This window comes from Staurois parvus, unplaced genomic scaffold (genome assembly GCF_062004578.1).
Source record: "Staurois parvus isolate SC_StPar_1 unplaced genomic scaffold, SC_StPar_1.0 ptg000706l, whole genome shotgun sequence".
Taxonomy (NCBI): domain Eukaryota; kingdom Metazoa; phylum Chordata; class Amphibia; order Anura; family Ranidae; genus Staurois; species Staurois parvus.
In genome coordinates, this window is record NW_028318502.1 from 262,634 (window position 1) to 287,768 (window position 25,135).

Sequence of the window (25,135 nt, forward strand, 5' to 3'; positions counted from 1 at the left end):
TTCTCCAGATTCTGATATTTCTTGATGGTCCGTAGTTTGGAGATTTCAAAGTGCATTGGGAGGGAAGAAATCTGCAATCCAGTGTCCAGAGTTTGTAGTCAACCAGCAGGGTGTAGGCCCAGGTGCTCATAGCCCTTATAATGATGGTTTGCTGAGAGTTGCAGGGGTGAGTGGAGTGGAGTGGAGGCCATGTCAGGGCTCCGGGTATGACCAGAGGTATGTGAACTGACGCAGGGAAACGCAGGCTTCAGATATGTTATAAACAATATATTTTATTAATACTAACAATACATAAATGCAGTGCAATACTAAAACATAACACAGTGCAAACGAACCAAACCACCCACAGATAACAATACATACAATGCAAGCGTAGTCAGGCAGGCCGGGTCAATAACAATTGGGCAGGTAGGAACAGGAGGAGCAGGCAGAGAGTAGTCAGGTCACGAGCCGGGTACAGCAACTAACGGGCAGGTAGGTACAGGGGGTCAGGCAGAGAATGGTCAGGGTCATAAGCCAGGGATCAAACAGGAGAAGTCAGCAGAGGTCCGGATCAGGCAGGGTCGGCAACAAATCAGTCAGACAGGAACAGGAATGAAGGTAACAAGATACAGGGGCCCATGGAAAAACACACACCAAGGCACAGACTGCAGGTCTGGCCATCCCTTAAATACACCTGCAATCAGCCTGAGGTGTTTGGCTGACTGCAGGGTTGAGTCTCTGATTGCTGAGAGCACCCGCTGGCCAGCCCTGGTACTGCAGCCCACAAGGCAGGTGAGTCCCACCATTATTGGCAAGTCCATTCCTGACAGGCCATTGAGAGTCTGTGTGAGACAGATGTTGTGTGTGTTAAAGGACTGAGGCTGTGTGCCATGAATAGCCAGTGGTCTGGGAGACCCATACCAGCAGAGATACTGCTGACCAGCAGTGCTAATAAGGAGTAGCCAGGAGGCTTAGCATAACTCATGTGGATTTACAACTGGAGAAGAACCCCTGTGTGAGAAAGCATATTTTGGACTTTTGTATCTTGCCTTTTAATAAAAGTGGGCTACCAAGTCATGAACAAGAGTTTATGACTAGAGTGGACTCACTTGGAAAGCATCTACCACTAGCACTAATCATCCCCCATGACACAAGTAGTTGCAGGATGCGGGCAGAAGATGGTGGAATCTGGGTCCTTGCTCTATAGTGAATTTGAATGTCAGGAACTGTTTGTGCCTCTGAAGTGTAGCCAGGCAATAAGCATTGTGTGCAGGTGATGCACCTGAAAAAGGAGAGTTAAACTGTGTGAACTGTGTAAAAGTCGCTGTGTACGTAACTGCAACAATGGGGTGGTCAAAATGAAGACAAGATGCAATCTTTGCTGAAGCAAAAGAAAGGATACTGTGGCTAGAAGGTATTTTGCCTCATGGCCCAGCCAGGCCAGAAGATTCAGCTGTATGTGAATTAGCTGTTGACTGGTGCAAATTGATTGTGCCATCCCCAGTTAAAGGGGAAGTGAAGGGTGTTGTGCATGGAAACATAAATCCAGGTGTGCAACAGTGTGTGCCAAGGAGGAGAGGCAGCAACGTCCGGGCCAGTCAGGATGTCTAGAATCCAAGGAGTCAGCCTGCGCAAGGTTGTGACCAGTGGTGTTGAGAGCGGTATTCCATGCAATGGGAGAGATCAAGTCATTCAAGACTTTAAAGAAGTTAAAGTTCAGAGTACAGTACCGTGCTTGGAATGTGGTCAAGTGGGGCATGGGATCTTTACTTGCCCTAGGTTCTGGAATATGGCCGGAGAGTCTGGAAAGGCTGCAATGTTGCCCTCTAGCCACATAGGGGCAGTAGCCTGTGAGGATGCAGCTGAGAGACAGCGCATGCAACTGAAGCCAAAGTCACCATCTACAGGAGCTGGTAAGACTGTTACAATTTATGGGACTGATCCCAGTGAAGTAGGCGTGTGTCCGGCAGGGAAATCTGCTGAGTGTATGGACATGGGCTTGCTGCAGTGTGCTACCCTGAGTAGTGGGGAGACACAGGTTGAGGAACAACCTACAGCAAAATTAAGGACTCAAAAATACTTGGGGACTTTGTATGTGCCTGGTGTAATCCAGCAGTGGGCTGTGAATCTTAACCTAGGGGTGACCAAGACAGTCTGTGTGCCAGGTTCCCTAGTGACAGGTGCTGCAGAGTTGCCCAGGGAAATCTCCCAGGAGCCCACAGTGATGGAGCAGAGGGTTTCCCAGGTCCACTATGGAGCTGCCCAAATATTGAATAAAAGGTTGAGACAGCTTACAACTGATGATGAGGAATGTAATTATGGTGATGTGTTCACTAATGATGATGGGGGAATATCTCCTTTGGCAACCAACGGCAGAGCCACAGGGTTGTCCATCGAAGTTTCCAGGGGTCTAGTTGTGTTGGAGCCAGAGATTGTGCAGGACAGCACCGATACTGCTCTGGTGGAACAGAGGGGATGTGCACCATACTGTGAAAGTGTGTGGGAGCAGCCCACTCACCTGATGTGCAACTTGGTTGGTAAGGGGTTAAGTCAACATGAAAGTAGAAAGCTGTGTATTAGTAGCACCAACAGAGCTGGTGAGTAAAAGTGAGGTATTTACAGCCTGCTGTGCTTGAAAAGGTGGTATCGCAAGGTGGTATAAATCAAAGTGTGCTCTTACAATGTGGTGTGTATAGCAGAGACAAGGGTATATTATGTGACAAGGGCATGGATATAACAACTGCTATGCCAGAAGGGGGAATCGCAGGTCAGCTGGTGGTTGAGGGTGCATTAGCCCCTGCAAAGGATGTTCCCTCTCCAGTCAGAAGGACCAATTAAGGGTACATGCATGGCAGAGGTGTTATCTACAGCCCAACAAAGGAAGAGTATTAAGTGAAATTTTTTTAGTATAACTGGCTATGACTTGCAGTGGCTCCCTGATGCTGAGGCCGAGGGGATAAGTGTGAGACATGCATCTGACAGCTCTCCGGGTGGTGAGTAGGCTATTATGTTGGTTACCTCTAGTGAGATGGAGGTCTCCTTCAGTGTCTCCAGCCCTCAGGCTGCAGTGCATGAGCCTCTCCATGTCCCTTATAAGGGAAACGTCCCTAAAAAGATCTTGAGTATAGACTTAAGATGTCTCTAAAGTAATCTATTATTGGAAATGCTTGAACTCATAAGAAAGCATTTGCTGTACACTTGGGTGTCTCCACCACAGTCGGACAAGGTGGTACTGCGCAGTACCAATAGGTGGAGCCAGGTAGTGCAGACTGTGCTACCAGGAAAATGGTCGATACAATGCTTATTAATATTGTGGCATGTGATCTCCCGGTTCCCTGTGAGAGTGCTTCAAATAACTGGGTTGTGTGCAAAGCGCTCAGGAGAACTGGTGGAGGTGCCAGAGGTCTCTCAAGTTGATGTGACACAGAATAATTCTGCTAGTGCGGTCCGAGGTACGGCTAGGCAGTGGTTAGTAAATAGTGTGAATACTGACTCACCTGCTAGACCTCAAGAGAAGGAAAGGCCCAGAATAGACGCAGCAGTAGCAGAGGTTCTGTCCACCACCCATCATGAGGTAAGTGTTGATGTACCTGGAGATCCCCTGAATTACAGCACTGAAAGTATCAGATTGTGATGGTGAAAGATGTGACAGCTAACAATGGTGTTTGTGACTCATGCTGTGATGAGTAAACCAATGAAAATTATGATGTTAAGCAATGCTATGTGCTTTGATCAGTGTCAGTTGGTAGGACCATTGCCTCTAGAGAGCTGGACAACAGGTAAATTGGAGCTGTTCGAAGGTCTCGTTAGGGCAAGTTGCTCGCCTGTGTGTGGTCCCTTCTCAGCTCTGGTCCTAGCATACACTGATAAAGAAGACACTGAAGGTGTTCATTTTGGAAAAAGTGATTTGTTGCCTAATGGTACAGTAAAAGATGGTTTGCTTTTTGAAAACAACCATGAGAAGTTGAATTTGTTATGGAGTGTTCCTGGGAATAAGGTTTTGGTTGCTGTGGGTAACCACGAAAGGGTAAATTAATCCGGAGGAATGTCGAAAGTGGTTCAAATGAGAGGTAATGTGGCTGGGCAACAAACATAGTGGGTTCCCATCAGCTTCAGGATAGGAAGATGGGTAGACCGGATAAGAATGATAGCGCACCGTCAGAAATTGAGAATAGGCCCAGGAACACCAAGAGAATAGGGAGAGGGCTTAATGTAAGAAATAGAAAAACCCAGTTGAGATTCAGGGTAGTGCGGGCCTGGAAACTTACCCTGGAAAAAGGATTGAGCCTACGTGGCTAACAGCTGGCACAGAGGTGCCCCAACCAAAGTGATGGGTTCATGTGTTCCGCCCCCTACTGAGTAAAACAAGGAGGGGGGGTATGTAACAGTGCAGGGCCATGTCACAGGATAACAATAGGTAGAAGTGGTCAGGAAATGAACACAGGGTCTGCACATGTGCAGAACTGCGGAGCGTAGATTTTGAGTGGAGAAAACTGCTGTTGCAGGTTTCTCCAGATTCTGATATTTCTGGATGGGGCTCCGTAGTTTGGAGATTTCAGAGTGCCTTGGGAGGGAAGAAATCTCCAATGCAGTGTCCAGAGGTTGTAGTCAAGCAGCAGGATGTGGGCCCAGGTGCTCACAGACCTTATAATTAGAGATGAGCGAATTATTCAAAAATTCGATTTGACTGATTCGGCGAATTCGTGGAAAAAATTTGATTCGAGTCGAATATATTCGCTGCGAATTTAACTTATAAAAGGGTGTTTCTAGGCTTCAGAGAGCCTTTATATTAGTGCAGAACACTGTATCTTTAATTTAAATGCCCTTGGAGTCTGCTGGGGAAGAGAAATAATACTGTCAGTCAGTATGACATGCAGATGAGTGCCGTCGATCTTAGAATCACCGCACACTTCACTCATTTGGGCAGTCACGGGGCCAAAACCAGAGTGTGGAGCCACAGTGTGGCGGTGGAGGCAGCAGCAATGGGAGGCCATACAGCACCCTATGACAAAATGGAACCCACCAGCAGTGTGAGAAGACCTGAAAGTGGCACATGGCAGAGTGTGGCGATGGAGACAGCAGCAATGGGAGGCCGTACAGGGACCCATGAGACACTCTGGACCTGGCAGCAGCATGAGGAGGCGGTACAGGGGCCCATGACAGATTACGGGCCTGGCAGCAGCATGAGGAGTCGGTACGGGGGCCCATGGCAGATTACGGGCCTGGCAGCAGCAATGGGAGGCTGTACAGGGACCTATGAGACACTCTGGACCTGGCAGCAGCATGAGGAGGCGGTACAGGGGCCCATAACAGATTACGGGCCTGGCAGCAGCATGAGGAGTCGGTACGGGGGCCCATGGCATATTACGGGCCTGGCAGCAGCAATGGGAGGCCGTACAGGGACCCATGACACACTCTGGACCTGGCAGCAGCATGAGGAGTCGGTACGGGGGCCCATGGCATATTACGGGCCTGGCAGCAGCAATGGGAGGCCGTACAGGGACCCATGACACACTCTGGACCTGGCAGCAGCATGAGGAGGCGGTACAGGGGCCCATGACAGATTACGGGCCTGGCAGCAGCATGAGGAGTCGGTACAGGGGCCCATGACACACTCTGGACCTGGCAGCAGCATGAGGAGGCGGTACAGGGGCCCATGACAGATTACGGGCCTGGCAGCAGCATGAGGAGTCGGTACGGGGGCCCATGGCAGATTACGGGCCTGGCAGCAGCAATGGGAGGCCGTACAGGGACCCATGACACACTCTGGACCTGGCAGCAGCATGAGGAGGCGGTACAGGGGCCCATGACAGATTACGGGCCTGGCAGCAGCATGAGGAGTCGGTACGGGGGCCCATGGCAGATTACGGGCCTGGCAGCAGCAATGGGAGGCCGTACAGGGACCCATGACACACTCTGGACCTGGCAGCAGCATGAGGAGGCTGTACAGGGGCCCATGACAGATTACGGGCCTGGCAGCAGCATGAGGAGGCGGTACGGGGGCCCATGACACACTCTGGACCTGGCATGAGCATGAGGAGGCGGTACAGGGGCCCATGACAAATTACGGGCCTGGCAGCAGCATGAGGAGTCGGTACGGGGGCCCATGGCAGATTACGGGCCTGGCAGCAGCAATGGGAGGCCGTACAGGGACCCATGACACACTCTGGACCTGGCAGCAGCATGAGGAGGCGGTACAGGGGCCCATGACAGATTACGGGCCTGGCAGCAGCATGAGGAGTCGGTACGGGGGCCCATGACACACTCTGGACCTGGCAGCAGCATGAGGAGGCGGTACAGGGGCCCATGACAGATTACGGGCCTGGCAGCAGCATGAGGAGTCGGTACGGGGGCCTATGGCATATTACGGGCCTGGCAGCAGCAATGGGAGGCCGTACAGGGACCCATGACACACTCTGGACCTGGCAGCAGCATGAGGAGGCGATACAGGGACCCATGACAGATTACGGGCCTGGAAGCAGCATGAGGAGTCGGTACGGGGGCCCATGGCATATGACGGGCCTGGCAGCAGCAATGGGAGGCCGTACAGGGACCCATGACACACTCTGGACCTGGCAGCAGCATGAGGAGGCGGTAAAGGGGCCCATGACAGATTACGGGCCTGGCAGCAGCATGAGGAGTCGGTACGGGGGCCCATGGCAGATTACGGGCCTGGCAGCAGCAATGGGAGGCCGTACAGCACCTTATGACAAAATGGAACCCAGCAGCAGTGTGAGGAGACCTGAAAGTGGCACATGGCAGAGTGTGGCGATGGAGACAGCAGCAATGGGAGGCCGTACAGGGACCCATGAGACACTGTGGACCTGGCAGCAGCATGAGGAGGCGGTACAGGGGCCCATGACAGATTACGGGCCTGGCAGCAGCATGAGGAGGCGGTACGGGGGCCCATGGCAGATTACAGGCCTGGCAGCAGCAATGGGAGGCCCGTAATCTGCCAGCACCCTATGACAAAATGGAACCCTGGGCTGGGGCAGGCAGAACCGCCGTATCTTTATCACGGTTTTCCCAGGCCACCGAATGGCGACGCTGCATATGCTGACGCAACGCTGTAGTCCCAACATGGGCCCCCTGGCCACGCTTGACTTTCTGGCCACATAGTTGACATACGGCTACGTTTACTTCCTCGGGCGGCTTGAGGAAAAATTGCCACACCGCCGAGTAGGAAACTTTGCCCCCGCTACTCCTCACTGGCTGACTGCTACTTCCTCAGTGCATACCGGCACCACTACTGGCCGTGGTGGTAGGCTGCAGTGGAGCTGGTGCTCTACTCCGTGGCCGTTTGCCTCCACTGACACTGCTGCGACCCTGCTGCCTCCTGGAAGCAGCAATGGGAGGCCGTACAGGGACCCATGACACACTCTGGACCTGGCAGCAGCATGAGGAGGCGGTACAGGGGCCCATGACAGATTACGGGCCTGGCAGCAGCATGAGGAGGCGGTAGGGGGGGCCATGGCAGATTAGGGGCCTGGCAGCAGCAATGGGAGGCCCGTAATCTGCCAGCACCCTATGACAAAATGGAACCCAGCAGCAGTGTGAGGAGACCTGAAAGTGGCACATGGCAGAGTGTGGCGATGGAGACAGCAGCAATGGGAGGCGGTACAGGGACCCATGAGACACTGTGGAACTGGCAGCAGCATGAGGAGGCGGTACAGGGGCCCATGGCAGATTAGGGGCCTGGAAGCAGCAATGGGAGGCCCGTAATCTGCCAGCACCCTATCACAAAATGGAAACCAGCAGCAGTGTGCGGAGACCTGAAAGTGGCACATGGCAGAGTGTGGCGATGGAGACAGCAGCAATGGGAGGCCGTACAGGGACCCATGACACACTGTGGACCTGGCAGCAGCATGAGGAGGCGGTACAGGGGCCCATGGCAGATTAGGGGCCTGGCAGCAGCAATGGGAGGCCCGTAATCTGCCAGCACCCTATGACAAAATGGAACCCAGCAGCAGTGTGAGGAGACCTGAAAGTGGCACATGGCAGAGTGTGGCGATGGAGACAGCAGCAATGGGAGGCGGTACAGGGACCCATGAGACACTGTGGACCTGGCAGCAGCATGAGGAGGCGGTACAGGGGCCCATGGCAGATTAGGGGCCTGGCAGCAGCAATGGGAGGCCCGTAATCTGCCAGCACCCTATGACAAAATGGAACCCAGCAGCAGTGTGAGGAGACCTGAAAGTGGCACATGGCAGAGTGTGGCGATGGAGACAGCAGCAATGGGAGGCCATACAGGGACCCATGAGACACTGTGGACCTGGCAGCAGCATGAGGAGGCGGTACAGGGGCCCATGGCAGATTAGGGGCCTGGCAGCAGCAATGGGAGGCCCGTAATCTGCCAGCACCCTATGACAAAATGGAACCCAGCAGCAGTGTGAGGAGACCTGAAAGTGGCACATGGCAGAGTGTGGCGATGGAGACAGCAGCAATGGGAGGCCGTACAGGGACCCATGAGACACTGTGGACCTGGCAGCAGCATGAGGAGGCGGTACAGGGGCCCATGGCAGATTAGGGGCCTGGCAGCAGCAATGGGAGGCCCGTAATCTGCCAGCACCCTATGACAAAATGGAACCCAGCAGCAGTGTGAGGAGACCTGAAAGCGGCACATGGCAGAGTGTGGCGATGGAGACAGCAGCAATGGGAGGCGGTACAGGGACCCATGAGACACTGTGGACCTGGCAGCAGCATGAGGAGGTGGTACAGGGGCCCATGGCAGATTAGGGGCCTGGCAGCAGCAATGGGAGGCCCGTAATCTCCCATCACCCTATGACAAAATGGAACCCAGCAGCAGTGTGAGGAGACCTGAAAGTGGCACATGGCAGAGTGTGGCGATGGAGACAGCAGCAATGGGAGGCGGTACAGGGACCCATGAGACACTGTGGAACTGGCAGCAGCTTGAGGAGGCGGTACAGGGGCCCATGGCAGATTAGGGGCCTGGCAGCAGCAATGGGAGGCCCGTAATATGCCAGGACCCTATGACAAAATGGAACCCAGCAGCAGTGTGAGGAGACCTGAAAGTGGCACATGGCAGAGTGTGGCGAAGGAGACAGCAGCAATGGGAGGCCGTACAGGGACCCATGAGACACTGTGGACCTGGCAGCAGCATGAGGAGGTGGTACAGGGGCCCATGGCAGATTACGGGCCTGGCAGCAGCAATGGGAGGCCCGTAATCTGCCAGCACCTTATGACAAAATGGAACCCAGCAGCAGTGTGAGGAGACCTGAAAGTGGCACATGGCAGAGTGTGGCAATGGAGACAGCAGCAATGGGAGGCGGTACAGGGACCCATGAGACACTGTGGACCTGGCAGCAGCATGAGGAGGCGGTACAGGGGCCCATGGCAGATTAGGGGCCTGGCAGCAGCAATGGGAGGCCTGTAATCTGCCAGGACCCTATGACAAAATACAACCCAGCAGCAGTGTGAGGAGACCTGAAAGTGGCACATGGCAGAGCGTGGCGATGGAGACAGCAGCAATGGGAGGCCGTACAGGGACCCATGAGACACTGTGGACCTGGCAGCAGCATGAGGAGGCGGTACAGAGGCCCATGGCAGATTAGGGGCCAGGCAGCAGCAATGGGAGGCCCGTAATCTGCCAGCACCCTATGACAAAATGGAACCCAGCAGCAGTGTGAGGAGACCTGAAAGTGGCACATGGCAGAGCGTGGCAATGGAGACAGCAGCAATGGGAGGCGGTACAGGGACCCATGAGACACTGTGGACCTGGCAGCAGCATGAGGAGGCGGTACAGGGGCCCATGGCAGATTAGGGGCCTGGCAGCAGCAATGGGAGGCCCGTAATCTGCCAGCACCCTATGACAAAATGGAACCCAGCAGCAGTGTGAGGAGACCTGAAAGTGGCACATGGCAGAGTGTGGCAATGGAGACAGCAGCAATGGGAGGCCGTACAGGGACCCATGAGACACTGTGGACCTGGCAGCAGCATGAGGAGGCGGTACAGGGGCCCATGGCAGATTAGGGGCCTGGCAGCAGCAATGGGAGGCCCGTAATCTGCCAGCACCCTATGACAAAATGGAACCCAGCAGCAGTGTGAGGAGACCTGAAAGTGGCACATGGCAAAGTGTGGCGAAGGAGACAGCAGCAATGGGAGGCTGTACAGGGACCCATGAGACACTGTGGACCTGGCAGCAGCATGAGGAGGCGGTACAGGGGCCCATGGCAGATTAGGGGCCTGGCAGCAGCAATGGGAGGCCCGTAATCTGCCAGCACCCTATGACAAAATGGAACCCAGCAGCAGTGTGAGGAGACCTGAAAGTGGCACATGGCAGAGTGTGGCGATGGAGACAGCAGCAATGGGAGGCCGTACAGGGACCCATCAGACTCTGTGGACCTGGCAGCAGCATGAGGAGGTGGTACAGAGGCCCATGGCAGATTAGGGGCCTGGCAGCAGCAATGGGAGGCCCGTAATCTGCCAGCACCCTATGACAAAATGGAACCCAGCAGCAGTGTGAGGAGACCTGAAAGTGGCACATGGCAGAGTGTGGCGATGGAGACAGCAGAAATGGGACGCCGTACAGGGACCCATGAGACACTGTGGACCTGGCAGCAGCATGAGGAGGCGGTACAGGGGCCCATGGCAGATTAGGGGCCTGGCAGCAGCAATGGGAGGCCCGTAATCTGCCAGCACCCTATCACAAAATGGAACCCACCAGCAGTGTGAGGAGACCTGAAAGTGGCACATGGCAGAGTGTGGCGATGGAGACAGCAGCAATGGGAGGCGGTACAGGGACCCATGAGACACTGTGGACCTGGCAGCAGCATGAGGAGGCGGTACAGGGGCCCATGGCAGATTAGGGGCCTTGCAGCAGTAATGGGAGGCCCGTAATCTGCCAGCACCCTATGACAAAATGGAACCCAGCAGCAGTGTGAGGAGACCTGAAAGTGGCACATGGCAGAGTGTGGCGATGGAGACAGCAGCAATGGGAGGCGGTACAGGGACCCATGAGACACTGTGGACCTGGCAGCAGCATGAGGAGGCGGTACAGGGGCCCATGGCAGATTAGGGGCCTGGCAGCAGCAATGGGAGGCCCGTAATCTGCCAGCACCTTATGACAAAATGGAACCCAGCAGCAGTGTGAGGAGACTTGAAAGTGGCACATGGCAGAGTGTGGCGATGGAGACAGCAGAAATGGGAGGCGGTACAGGGACCAATGACACACTGTGGAGCTGGCAGCAGCATGAGGAGGCAGTACAGGGGCCCATGGCAGATTAGGGGCCTGGCAGCAGCAATGGGAGGCCCGTAATCTGCCAGCACCCTATGACAAAATGGAACCCAGCAGCAGTGTGAGGAGACCTGAAAGTGGCACATGGCAGAGTGTGGCGAAGGAGACAGCAGCAATGGGAGGCGGTACAGGGACCCATGAGACACTGTGGACCTGGCAGCAGCATGAGGAGGCGGTACAGGGGCCCATGGCAGATTAGGGGCCTGGCAGCAGCAATGGGAGGCCTGTAATCTGCCAGCACCCTATGACAAAATGGAACCCAGCAGCAGTGTGAGGAGACCTGAAAGTGGCACATGGCAGAGTGTGGCGATGGAGACAGCAGCAATGGGAGGCGGTACAGGGACCCATGAGACACTGTGGACCTGGCAGCAGCATGAGGAGGTGGTACAGGGGCCCATGGCAGATTAGGGGCCTGGCAGCAGCAATGGGAGGCCCGTAATCTGCCTGCACCCTATGACAAAATAGAACCCAGCAGCAGTGTGAGGAGACCTGAAAGTGGCACATGGCAGAGTGTGGCGATGGAGACAGCAGCAATGGGAGGTGGTACAGGGACCCATGAGACACTGTGGACCTGGCAGCAGCATGAGGAGGCAGTACAGGGGCCCATGGCAGATTAGGGGCCTGGCAGCAGCAATGGGAGGCCCGTAATCTGCCAGCACCCTATGACAAAATAGAACGCAGCAGCAGTGTGAGGAGACCTGAAAGTGGCACATGGCAGAGCGTGGCGATGGAGACAGCAGCAATGGGAGGCGGTACAGGGACCCATGAGACACTGTGGACCTGGCAGCAGCATGAGGAGGTGGTACAGGGGCCCATGGCAGATTACGGGCCTGGCAGCAGCAATGGGAGGCCCGTAATCTGCCAGCACCCTATGACAAAATGGAACCCAGCAGCAGTGTGAGGAGACCTGAAAGTGGCACATGGCAGAGTGTGGCGATGGAGACAGCAGCAATGGGAGGCGGTACAGGGACCCATGATACACTGTGGACCTGGGAGCAGCATGAGGAGGCGGTACAGGGGCCCATGGCAGATTACGGGCCTGGCAGCAGCAATGGGAGGCCCGTAATCTGCCAGCACCTTATGACAAAATGGAACCCAGCAGCAGTGTGAGGAGACCTGAAAGTGGCACATGGCAGAGTGTGGCGATGGAGACAGCAGCAATGGGAGGCGGTACAGGGACCCATGAGACACTGTGGACCTGGCAGCAGCATGAGGAGGCAGTACAGGGGCCCATGGCAGATTAGGGGCCTGGCAGCAGCAATGGGAGGCCCGTAATCTGCCAGCACCCTATGACAAAATAGAACGCAGCAGCAGTGTGAGGAGACCTGAAAGTGGCACATGGCAGAGCGTGGCGATGGAGACAGCAGCAATGGGAGGCGGTACAGGGACCCATGAGACACTGTGGAACTGGCAGCAGCATGAGGAGGCGGTACAGGGGCCCATGGCAGATTAGGGGCCTGGAAGCAGCAATGGGAGGCCCGTAATCTGCCAGCACCCTATCACAAAATGGAAACCAGCAGCAGTGTGCGGAGACCTGAAAGTGGCACATGGCAGAGTGTGGCGATGGAGACAGCAGCAATGGGAGGCCGTACAGGGACCCATGACACACTGTGGACCTGGCAGCAGCATGAGGAGGCGGTACAGGGGCCCATGGCAGATTAGGGGCCTGGCAGCAGCAATGGGAGGCCCGTAATCTGCCAGCACCCTATGACAAAATGGAACCCAGCAGCAGTGTGAGGAGACCTGAAAGTGGCACATGGCAGAGTGTGGCGATGGAGACAGCAGCAATGGGAGGCGGTACAGGGACCCATGAGACACTGTGGACCTGGCAGCAGCATGAGGAGGCGGTACAGGGGCCCATGGCAGATTAGGGGCCTGGCAGCAGCAATGGGAGGCCCGTAATCTGCCAGCACCCTATGACAAAATGGAACCCAGCAGCAGTGTGAGGAGACCTGAAAGTGGCACATGGCAGAGTGTGGCGATGGAGACAGCAGCAATGGGAGGCCATACAGGGACCCATGAGACACTGTGGACCTGGCAGCAGCATGAGGAGGCGGTACAGGGGCCCATGGCAGATTAGGGGCCTGGCAGCAGCAATGGGAGGCCCGTAATCTGCCAGGACCCTATGACAAAATACAACCCAGCAGCAGTGTGAGGAGACCTGAAAGTGGCACATGGCAGAGCGTGGCGATGGAGACAGCAGCAATGGGAGGCCGTACAGGGACCCATGAGACACTGTGGACCTGGCAGCAGCATGAGGAGGCGGTACAGAGGCCCATGGCAGATTAGGGGCCAGGCAGCAGCAATGGGAGGCCCGTAATCTGCCAGCACCCTATGACAAAATGGAACCCAGCAGCAGTGTGAGGAGACCTGAAAGTGGCACATGGCAGAGCGTGGCAATGGAGACAGCAGCAATGGGAGGCGGTACAGGGACCCATGAGACACTGTGGACCTGGCAGCAGCATGAGGAGGCGGTACAGGGGCCCATGGCAGATTAGGGGCCTGGCAGCAGCAATGGGAGGCCCGTAATCTGCCAGCACCCTATGACAAAATGGAACCCAGCAGCAGTGTGAGGAGACCTGAAAGTGGCACATGGCAGAGTGTGGCAATGGAGACAGCAGCAATGGGAGGCCGTACAGGGACCCATGAGACACTGTGGACCTGGCAGCAGCATGAGGAGGCGGTACAGGGGCCCATGGCAGATTAGGGGCCTGGCAGCAGCAATGGGAGGCCCGTAATCTGCCAGCACCCTATGACAAAATGGAACCCAGCAGCAGTGTGAGGAGACCTGAAAGTGGCACATGGCAAAGTGTGGCGAAGGAGACAGCAGCAATGGGAGGCTGTACAGGGACCCATGAGACACTGTGGACCTGGCAGCAGCATGAGGAGGCGGTACAGGGGCCCATGGCAGATTAGGGGCCTGGCAGCAGCAATGGGAGGCCCGTAATCTGCCAGCACCCTATGACAAAATGGAACCCAGCAGCAGTGTGAGGAGACCTGAAAGTGGCACATGGCAGAGTGTGGCGATGGAGACAGCAGCAATGGGAGGCCGTACAGGGACCCATCAGACTCTGTGGACCTGGCAGCAGCATGAGGAGGTGGTACAGAGGCCCATGGCAGATTAGGGGCCTGGCAGCAGCAATGGGAGGCCCGTAATCTGCCAGCACCCTATGACAAAATGGAACCCAGCAGCAGTGTGAGGAGACCTGAAAGTGGCACATGGCAGAGTGTGGCGATGGAGACAGCAGCAATGGGACGCCGTACAGGGACCCATGAGACACTGTGGACCTGGCAGCAGCATGAGGAGGCGGTACAGGGGCCCATGGCAGATTAGGGGCCTGGCAGCAGCAATGGGAGGCCCGTAATCTGCCAGCACCCTATCACAAAATGGAACCCACCAGCAGTGTGAGGAGACCTGAAAGTGGCACATGGCAGAGTGTGGCGATGGAGACAGCAGCAATGGGAGGCGGTACAGGGACCCATGAGACACTGTGGACCTGGCAGCAGCATGAGGAGGCGGTACAGGGGCCCATGGCAGATTAGGGGCCTTGCAGCAGCAATGGGAGGCCCGTAATCTGCCAGCACCCTATGACAAAATGGAACCCAGCAGCAGTGTGAGGAGACCTGAAAGTGGCACATGGCAGAGTGTGGCGATGGAGACAGCAGCAATGGGAGGCGGTACAGGGACCCATGAGACACTGTGGACCTGGCAGCAGCATGAGGAGGCGGTACAGGGGCCCATGGCAGATTAGGGGCCTGGCAGCAGCAATGGGAGGCCCGTAATCTGCCAGCACCTTATGACAAAATGGAACCCAGCAGCAGTGTGAGGAGACTTGAAAGTGGCACATGGCAGAGTGTGGCGATGGAGACAGCAGAAATGGGAGGCGGTACAGGGACCAATGACACACTGTGGAGCTGGCAGCAGCATGAGGAGGCAGTACAGGGGCCCATGGCAGATTAGGGGCCTGGCAGCAGCAATGGGAGGCCCGTAATCTGCCAGCACCCTATGACAAAATGGAACCCAGCAGCAGTGTGAGGAGACCTGAAAGTGGCACATGGCAGAGTGTGGCGAAGGAGACAGCAGCAATGGGAGGCGGTACAGGGACCCATGAGACACTGTGGACCTGGCAGCAGCATGAGGAGGCGGTACAGGGGCCCATGGCAGATTAGGGGCCTGGCAGCAGCAATGGGAGGCCTGTAATCTGCCAGCACCCTATGACAAAATGGAACCCAGCAGCAGTGTGAGGAGACCTGAAAGTGGCACATGGCAGAGTGTGGCGATGGAGACAGCAGCAATGGGAGGCGGTACAGGGACCCATGAGACACTGTGGACCTGGCAGCAGCATGAGGAGGTGGTACAGGGGCCCATGGCAGATTAGGGGCCTGGCAGCAGCAATGGGAGGCCCGTAATCTGCCTGCACCCTATGACAAAATAGAACCCAGCAGCAGTGTGAGGAGACCTGAAAGTGGCACATGGCAGAGTGTGGCGATGGAGACAGCAGCAATGGGAGGTGGTACAGGGACCCATGAGACACTGTGGACCTGGCAGCAGCATGAGGAGGCAGTACAGGGGCCCATGGCAGATTAGGGGCCTGGCAGCAGCAATGGGAGGCCCGTAATCTGCCAGCACCCTATGACAAAATAGAACGCAGCAGCAGTGTGAGGAGACCTGAAAGTGGCACATGGCAGAGCGTGGCGATGGAGACAGCAGCAATGGGAGGCGGTACAGGGACCCATGAGACACTGTGGACCTGGCAGCAGCATGAGGAGGTGGTACAGGGGCCCATGGCAGATTAGGGGCCTGGCAGCAGCAATGGGAGGCCCGTAATCTGCCAGCACCCTATGACAAAATGGAACCCAGCAGCAGTGTGAGGAGACCTGAAAGTGGCACATGGCAGAGTGTGGCGATGGAGACAGCAGCAATGGGAGGCGGTACAGGGACCCATGATACACTGTGGACCTGGGAGCAGCATGAGGAGGCGGTACAGGGGCCCATGGCAGATTACGGGCCTGGCAGCAGCAATGGGAGGCCCGTAATCTGCCAGCACCTTATGACAAAATGGAACCCAGCAGCAGTGTGAGAAGACCTGAAAGTGGCACATGGCAGAGTGTGGCGATGGAGACAGCAGCAATGGGAGGCGGTACAGGGACCCATGAGACACTGTGGACCTGGCAGCAGCATGAGGAGGTGGTACAGGGGCCCATGGCAGATTAGGGGCCTGGCAGCAGCAATGGGAGGCCCGTAATCTGCCTGCACCCTATGACAAAATAGAACCCAGCAGCAGTGTGAGGAGACCTGAAAGTGGCACATGGCAGAGTGTGGCGATGGAGACAGCAGCAATGGGAGGCGGTACAGGGACCCATGAGACACTGTGGACCTGGCAGCAGCATGAGGAGGCAGTACAGGGGCCCATGGCAGATTAGGGGCCTGGCAGCAGCAATGGGAGGCCCGTAATCTGCCAGCACACTATGACAAAATAGAACGCAGCAGCAGTGTGAGGAGACCTGAAAGTGGCACATGGCAGAGCGTGGCGATGGAGACAGCAGCAATGGGAGGCGGTACAGGGACCCATGAGACACTGTGGAACTGGCAGCAGCATGAGGAGGCGGTACAGGGGCCCATGGCAGATTAGGGGCCTGGAAGCAGCAATGGGAGGCCCGTAATCTGCCAGCACCCTATCACAAAATGGAAACCAGCAGCAGTGTGCGGAGACCTGAAAGTGGCACATGGCAGAGTGTGGCGATGGAGACAGCAGCAATGGGAGGCCGTACAGGGACCCATGACACACTGTGGACCTGGCAGCAGCATGAGGAGGCGGTACAGGGGCCCATGGCAGATTAGGGGCCTGGCAGCAGCAATGGGAGGCCCGTAATCTGCCAGCACCCTATGACAAAATGGAACCCAGCAGCAGTGTGAGGAGACCTGAAAGTGGCACATGGCAGAGTGTGGCGATGGAGACAGCAGCAATGGGAGGCGGTACAGGGACCCATGAGACACTGTGGACCTGGCAGCAGCATGAGGAGGCGGTACAGGGGCCCATGGCAGATTAGGGGCCTGGCAGCAGCAATGGGAGGCCCGTAATCTGCCAGCACCCTATGACAAAATGGAACCCAGCAGCAGTGTGAGGAGACCTGAAAGTGGCACATGGCAGAGTGTGGCGATGGAGACAGCAGCAATGGGAGGCCATACAGGGACCCATGAGACACTGTGGACCTGGCAGCAGCATGAGGAGGCGGTACAGGGGCCCATGGCAGATTACGGGCCTGGCAGCAGCAATGGGAGGCCCGTAATCTGCCAGCACCTTATGACAAAATGGAACCCAGCAGCAGTGTGAGGAGACCTGAAAGTGGCACATGGCAGAGTGTGGCGATGGAGACAGCAGCAATGGGAGGCGGTACAGGGACCCATGAGACACTGTGGACCTGGCAGCAGCATGAGGAGGCGGTACAGGGGCCCATGGCAGATTAGGGGCCTGGCAGCAGCAATGGGAGGCCTGTAATCTGCCAGGACCCTATGACAAAATACAACCCAGCAGCAGTGTGAGGAGACCTGAAAGTGGCACATGGCAGAGCGTGGCGATGGAGACAGCAGCAATGGGAGGCCGTACAGGGACCCATGAGACACTGTGGACCTGGCAGCAGCATGAGGAGGCGGTACAGAGGCCCATGGCAGATTAGGGGCCAGGCAGCAGCAATGGGAGGCCCGTAATCTGCCAGCACCCTATGACAAAATGGAACCCAGCAGCAGTGTGAGGAGACCTGAAAGTGGCACATGGCAGAGCGTGGCAATGGAGACAGCAGCAATGGGAGGCGGTACAGGGACCCATGAGACACTGTGGACCTGGCAGCAGCATGAGGAGGCGGTACAGGGGCCCATGGCAGATTAGGGGCCTGGCAGCAGCAATGGGAGGCCCGTAATCTGCCAGCACCCTATGACAAAATGGAACCCAGCAGCAGTGTGAGGAGACCTGAAAGTGGCACATGGCAGAGTGTGGCAATGGAGACAGCAGCAATGGGAGGCCGTACAGGGACCCATGAGACACTGTGGACCTGGCAGCAGCATGAGGAGGCGGTACAGGGGCCCATGGCAGATTAGGGGCCTGGCAGCAGCAATGGGAGGCCCGTAATCTGCCAGCACCCTATGACAAAATGGAACCCAGCAGCAGTGTGAGGAGACCTGAAAGTGGCACATGGCAAAGTGTGGCGAAGGAGACAGCAGCAATGGGAGGCCGTACAGGGACCCATGAGACACTGTGGACCTGGCAGCAGCATGAGGAGGCGGTACAGGGGCCCATGGCAGATTAGGGGCCTGGCAGCAGCAATGGGAGGCCCGTAATCTGCCAGCACCCTATGACAAAATGGAACCCAGCAGCAGTGTGAGGAGACCTGAAAGTGGCACATGGCAGAGTGTGGCGATGGAGACAGCAGCAATGGGAGGCCGTACAGGGACCCATCAGACTCTGTGGACCTGGCAGCAGCATGAGGAGGTGGTACAGAGGCCCATGGCAGATTAGGGGCCTGGCAGCAGCAATGGGAGGCCCGTAATCTGCCAGCACCCTATGACAAAATGGAACCCAGCAGCAGTGTGAGGAGACCTGAAAGTGGCACATGGCAGAGTGTGGCGATGGAGACAGCAGCAATGGGACGCCGTACAGGGACCCATGAGACACTGTGGACCTGGCAGCAGCATGAGGAGGCGGTACAGGGGCCCATGGCAGATTAGGGGCCTGGCAGCAGCAATGGGAGTACCGTAATCTGCCAGCACCCTATGACAAAATAGAACGCAGCAGCAGTGTGAGGAGACATGAAAGTGGCACATGGCAGAGCGTGGCGATGGAGACAGCAGCAATGGGAGGCGGTAAAGGGACCCATGAGACACTGTGGACCTGGCAGCAGCATGAGGAGGCGGTACAGGGGCCCATGGCAGATTAGGGGCCTGGCAGCAGCAATGGGAGGCCCGTAATCTGCCAGCACCCTATGACAAAATGGAACCCAGCAGCAGTGTGAGGAGACCTGAAAGTGGCACATGGCAGAGTGTGGCGATGGAGACAGCAGCAATGGGAGGCGGTACAGGTACCCATGAGACACTGTGGACCTGGCAGCAGCATGAGGAGGCGGTACAGGGGCCCATGGCAGATTACGGGCCTGGCAGCAGCAATGGGAGGCCCGTAATCTGCCAGCACCTTATGACAAAATGGAACCCAGCAGCAGTGTGAGGAGACCTGAAAGTGGCACATGGCAGAGTGTGGCGATGGAGACAGCAGCAATGGGAGGCGGTACAGGGACCCATGACACACTGTGGACCTGGCAGCAGCATGAGGAGGCAGTACAGGGGCCCATGGCAGATTAGGGGCCTGGCAGCAGCAATGGGAGGCCCGTAATCTGCCAGCACCCTATGACAAAATGGAACCCAGCAGCAGTGTGAGGAGACCTGAAAGTGGCACATGGCAGAGTGTGGCGAAGGAGACAGCAGCAATGGGAGGCCGTACAGGGACCCATGAGACACTGTGGAGCTGGCAGCAGCATGAGGAGGCGGTACAGGGGCCCATGGCAGATTAGGGGCCTGGCAGCAGCAATGGGAGGCCCGTAATCTGCCAGCACCCTATGACAAAATGGAACCCAGCAGCAGTGTGAGGAGACCTGAAAGTGGCACATGGCAGAGTGTGGCGATGGAGACAGCAGCAATGGGAGGTGGTACAGGGACCCATGAGACACTGTGGACCTGGCAGCAGCATGAGGAGGCGGTACAGGGGCCCATGGCAGATTACGGGCCTGGCAGCAGCAATGGGAGGCCCGTAATCTGCCAGCACCCTATGACAAAATGGAACCCAGCAGCAGTGTGAGGAGACCTGAAAGTGGCACATGGCAGAGCGTGGCGATGGAGACAGCAGCAATGGGAGGCGGTACAGGGACCCATTAGACACTGTGGACCTGGCAGCAGCATGAGGAGGCGGTACAGGGGCCCATGGCAGATTAGGGGCCTGGCAGCAGCAATGGGAGGCCCGTAATCTGCCAGCACCCTATGACAAAATGGAACCCAGCAGCAGTGTGAGGAGACCTGAAAGTGGCACATGGCAGAGTGTGGCGATGGAGACAGCAGCAATGGGAGGCGGTACAGGGACCCATGAGACACTGTGGACCTGGCAGCAGCATGAGGAGGCGGTACAGGGGCCCATGGCAGATTAGGGGCCTGGCAGCAGCAATGGGAGGCCCGTAATCTGCCAGCACCCTATGACAAAATAGAACCCAGCAGCAGTGTGAGGAGACCTGAAAGTGGCACATGGCAGAGTGTGGCGATGGAGACAGCAGCAATGGGAGGCGGTACAGGGACCCATGAGACACTGTGGACCTGGCAGCAGCATGAGGAGGCAGTACAGGGGCCCATGGCAGATTAGGGGCCTGGCAGCAGCAATGGGAGTACCGTAATCTGACAGCACCCTATGACAAAATAGAACGCAGCAGCAGTGTGAGGAGACATGAAAGTGGCACATGGCAGAGCGTGGCGATGGAGACAGCAGCAATGGGAGGCGGTAAAGGGACCCATGAGACACTGTGGACCTGGCAGCAGCATGAGGAGGCGGTACAGGGGCCCATGGCAGATTAGGGGCCTGGCAGCAGCAATGGGAGGCCCGTAATCTGCCAGCACCCTATGACAAAATGGAACCCAGCAGCAGTGTGAGGAGACCTGAAAGTGGCACATGGCAGAGTGTGGCGATGGAGACAGCAGCAATGGGAGGCGGTACAGGGACCCATGAGACACTGTGGACCTGGCAGCAGCATGAGGAGGCGGTACAGGGGCCCATGGCAGATTAGGGGCCTGGCAGCAGCAATGGGAGGCCCGTAATCTGCCAGCACCTTATGACAAAATGGAACCCAGCAGCAGTGTGAGGAGACCTGAAAGTGGCACATGGCAGAGTGTGGCGATGGAGACAGCAGCAATGGGAGGCGGTACAGGGACCCATGATACACTGTGGACCTGGGAGCAGCATGAGGAGGCGGTACAGGGGCCCATGGCAGATTACGGGCCTGGCAGCAGCAATGGGAGGCCCGTAATCTGCCAGCACCTTATGACAAAATGGAACCCAGCAGCAGTGTGAGGAGACCTGAAAGTGGCACATGGCAGAGTGTGGCGATGGAGACAGCAGCAATGGGAGGCGGTACAGGGACCCATGAGACACTGTGGACCTGGCAGCAGCATGAGGAGGTGGTACAGGGGCCCATGGCAGATTAGGGGCCTGGCAGCAGCAATGGGAGGCCCGTAATCTGCCTGCACCCTATGACAAAATAGAACCCAGCAGCAGTGTGAGGAGACCTGAAAGTGGCACATGGCAGAGTGTGGCGATGGAGACAGCAGCAATGGGAGGCGGTACAGGGACCCATGAGACACTGTGGACCTGGCAGCAGCATGAGGAGGCAGTACAGGGGCCCATGGCAGATTAGGGGCCTGGCAGCAGCAATGGGAGGCCCGTAATCTGCCAGCACCCTATGACAAAATAGAACGCAGCAGCAGTGTGAGGAGACCTGAAAGTGGCACATGGCAGAGCGTGGCGATGGAGACAGCAGCAATGGGAGGCGGTACAGGGACCCATGAGACACTGTGGACCTGGCAGCAGCATGAGGAGGTGGTACAGGGGCCCATGGCAGATTAGGGGCCTGGCAGCAGCAATGGGAGGCCCGTAATCTGCCAGCACCCTATGACAAAATGGAACCCAGCAGCAGTGTGAGGAGACCTGAAAGTGGCACATGGCAGAGTGTGGCGATGGAGACAGCAGCAATGGGAGGCGGTACAGGGACCCATGATACACTGTGGACCTGGCAGCAGCATGAGGAGGCGGTACAGGGGCCCATGGCAGATTACGGGCCTGGCAGCAGCAATGGGAGGCCCGTAATCTGCCAGCACCTTATGACAAAATGGAACCCAGCAGCAGTGTGAGGAGACCTGAAAGTGGCACATGGCAGAGTGTGGCGATGGAGACAGCAGCAATGGGAGGCGGTACAGGGACCCATGACACACTGTGGACCTGGCAGCAGCATGAGGAGGCAGTACAGGGGCCCATGGCAGATTAGGGGCCTGGCAGCAGCAATGGGAGGCCCATAATCTGCCAGCACCCTATGACAAAATGGAACCCAGCAGCAGTGTGAGGAGACCTGAAAGTGGCACATGGCAGAGTGTGGCGAAGGAGACAGCAGCAATGGGAGGCCGTACAGGGACCCATGAGACACTGTGGAGCTGGCAGCAGCATGAGGAGGCGGTACAGGGGCCCATGGCAGATTAGGGGCCTGGCAGCAGCAATGGGAGGCCCGTAATCTGCCAGCACCCTATGACAAAATGGAACCCAGCAGCAGTGTGAGGAGACCTGAAAGTGGCACATGGCAGAGTGTGGCGATGGAGACAGCAGCAATGGGAGGTGGTACAGGGACCCATGAGACACTGTGGACCTGGCAGCAGCATGAGGAGGCGGTACAGGGGCCCATGGCAGATTACGGGCCTGGCAGCAGCAATGGGAGGCCCGTAATCTGCCAGCACCCTATGACAAAATGGAACCCAGCAGCAGTGTGAGGAGACCTGAAAGTGGCACATGGCAGAGCGTGGCGATGGAGACAGCAGCAATGGGAGGCGGTACAGGGACCCATTAGACACTGTGGACCTGGCAGCAGCATGAGGAGGCGGTACAGGGGCCCATGGCAGATTAGGGGCCTGGCAGCAGCAATGGGAGGCCCGTAATCTGCCAGCACCCTATGACAAAATGGAACCCAGCAGCAGTGTGAGGAGACCTGAAAGTGGCACATGGCAGAGTGTGGCGATGGAGACAGCAGCAATGGGAGGCGGTACAGGGACCCATGAGACACTGTGGACCTGGCAGCAGCATGAGGAGGCGGTACAGGGGCCCATGGCAGATTAGGGGCCTGGCAGCAGCAATGGGAGGCCCGTAATCTGCCAGCACCCTATGACAAAATAGAACCCAGCAGCAGTGTGAGGAGACCTGAAAGTGGCACATGGCAGAGTGTGGCGATGGAGACAGCAGCAATGGGAGGCGGTACAGGGACCCATGAGACACTGTGGACCTGGCAGCAGCATGAGGAGGCAGTACAGGGGCCCATGGCAGATTAGGGGCCTGGCAGCAGCAATGGGAGTACCGTAATCTGCCAGCACCCTATGACAAAATGGAACCCAGCAGCAGTGTGAGGAGACCTGAAAGTGGCACATGGCAGAGTGTGGCGATGGAGACAGCAGCAATGGGAGGCGGTACAGGGACCCATGAGACACTGTGGACCTGGCAGCAGCATGAGGAGGCGGTACAGGAGCCCATGGCAGATTAGGGGCCTGGCAGCAGCAATGGGAGGCCCGTAATCTGCCAGCACCTTATGACAAAATGGAACCCAGCAGCAGTGTGAGGAGACCTGAAAGTGGCACATGGCAGAGTGTGGCGATGGAGACAGCAGCAATGGGAGGCGGTACAGGTACCCATGAGACACTGTGGACCTGGCAGCAGCATGAGGAGGCGGTACAGGGGCCCATGGCAGATTACGGGCCTGGCAGCAGCAATGGGAGGCCCGTAATCTGCCAGCACCTTATGACAAAATGGAACCCAGCAGCAGTGTGAGGAGACCTGAAAGTGGCACATGGCAGAGTGTGGCGATGGAGACAGCAGCAATGGGAGGCGGTACAGGGACCCATGACACACTGTGGACCTGGCAGCAGCATGAGGAGGCAGTACAGGGGCCCATGGCAGATTAGGGGCCTGGCAGCAGCAATGGGAGGCCCGTAATCTGCCAGCACCCTATGACAAAATGGAACCCAGCAGCAGTGTGAGGAGACCTGAAAGTGGCACATGGCAGAGTGTGGCGAAGGAGACAGCAGCAATGGGAGGCCGTACAGGGACCCATGAGACACTGTGGACCTGGCAGCAGCATGAGGAGGCGGTACAGGGGCCCATGGCAGATTAGGGGCCTGGCAGCAGCAATGGGAGGCCCGTAATCTGCCAGCACCCTATGACAAAATGGAACCCAGCAGCAGTGTGAGGAGACCTGAAAGTGGCACATGGCAGAGTGTGGCGATGGAGACAGCAGCAATGGGAGGTGGTACAGGGACCCATGAGACACTGTGGACCTGGCAGCAGCATGAGGAGGCGGTACAGGGGCCCATGGCAGATTAGGGGCCTGGCAGCAGCAATGGGAGGCCCGTAATCTGCCAGCACCCTATGACAAAATGGAACCCAGCAGCAGTGTGAGGAGACCTGAAAGTGGCACATGGCAGAGCGTGGCGATGGAGACAGCAGCAATGGGAGGCGGTACAGGGACCCATTAGACACTGTGGACCTGGCAGCAGCATGAGGAGGCGGTACAGGGGCCCATGGCAGATTAGGGGCCTGGCAGCAGCAATGGGAGGCCCGTAATCTGCCAGCACCCTATGACAAAATGGAACCCAGCAGCAGTGTGAGGAGACCTGAAAGTGGCACATGGCAGAGTGTGGCGATGGAGACAGCAGCAATGGGAGGCCGTACAGGGACCCATGACACACTGTGGACCTGGCAGCAGCATGAGGAGGCGGTACAGGGGCCCATGGCAGATTAGGGGCCTGGCAGCAGCAATGGGAGGCCCGTAATCTGCCAGCACCCTATGACAAAATGGAACCCAGCAGCAGTGTGAGGAGACCTGAAAGTGGCACATGGCAGAGTGTGGCGATGGAGACAGCAGCAATGGGAGGCGGTACAGGGACCCATGAGACACTGTGGACCTGGCAGCAGCATGAGGAGGCGGTACAGGGGCCCATGGCAGATTAGGGGCCTGGCAGCAGCAATGGGAGGCCCGTAATCTGCCAGCACCCTATGACAAAATGGAACCCAGCAGCAGTGTGAGGAGACCTGAAAGTGGCACATGGCAGAGTGTGGCGATGGA

At 57.1% G+C, this 25,135-nt stretch overlaps 1 pseudogene; it reads left to right on the forward strand.

Moving 5' to 3' along the window:
• The first annotated feature begins 2,709 nt into the window (after positions 1-2,709).
• The window catches only part of LOC149445842 (uncharacterized), a 47,107-nt pseudogene continuing 24,681 nt past the window's right edge, over positions 2,710-25,135 (forward strand).